Raw genomic sequence first — 486 nt, 5'->3', positions numbered from 1 at the left:
GCTGTAAGAGACTTTATTTTGATGTAGAGACTCAATACTGGACTTGGTTGGGTAGTGATAGTTTGTTATGTAGGGCTTAACTCCATATTCTTAAAAGAATAAAACACATTCATAAATTACTAAAGGTAATGTAGTTTGGGATTCTGGGAACAGTCGATGTTCATGCAGTGGCAATGGGAGGTGATCTGTTTGGTATGCCCACATACCTTTGTAGCATTGCTGGTGTTTAAACAGCCAGAGGGCAGATGCAGAGTGGGAGTATTGCCCGAACCGAGACACCATTTTGAAAGCTATGGTTTTCCAAACAGTTGTACTTATATGGCTACCATATCATCCCACCACTGCCACCAGTTGCATGAGAATCTTCTTACGTATAGAGACTCATACTGGACATGGTTAGGCAGTGATAGATTGGCATATAAAGTTTAATTCTTTATTGTTAGAAAGAGTATAAAAAGGTAATGTATCTATGAAGAGCATTGAACA

The sequence above is a fragment of the Penaeus monodon genome, chromosome 30 (genome assembly GCF_015228065.2).
Source record: "Penaeus monodon isolate SGIC_2016 chromosome 30, NSTDA_Pmon_1, whole genome shotgun sequence".
NCBI classification, from domain to species: Eukaryota; Metazoa; Arthropoda; class Malacostraca; order Decapoda; family Penaeidae; genus Penaeus; species Penaeus monodon.
This window is presented reverse-complemented; position numbering follows the sequence as displayed.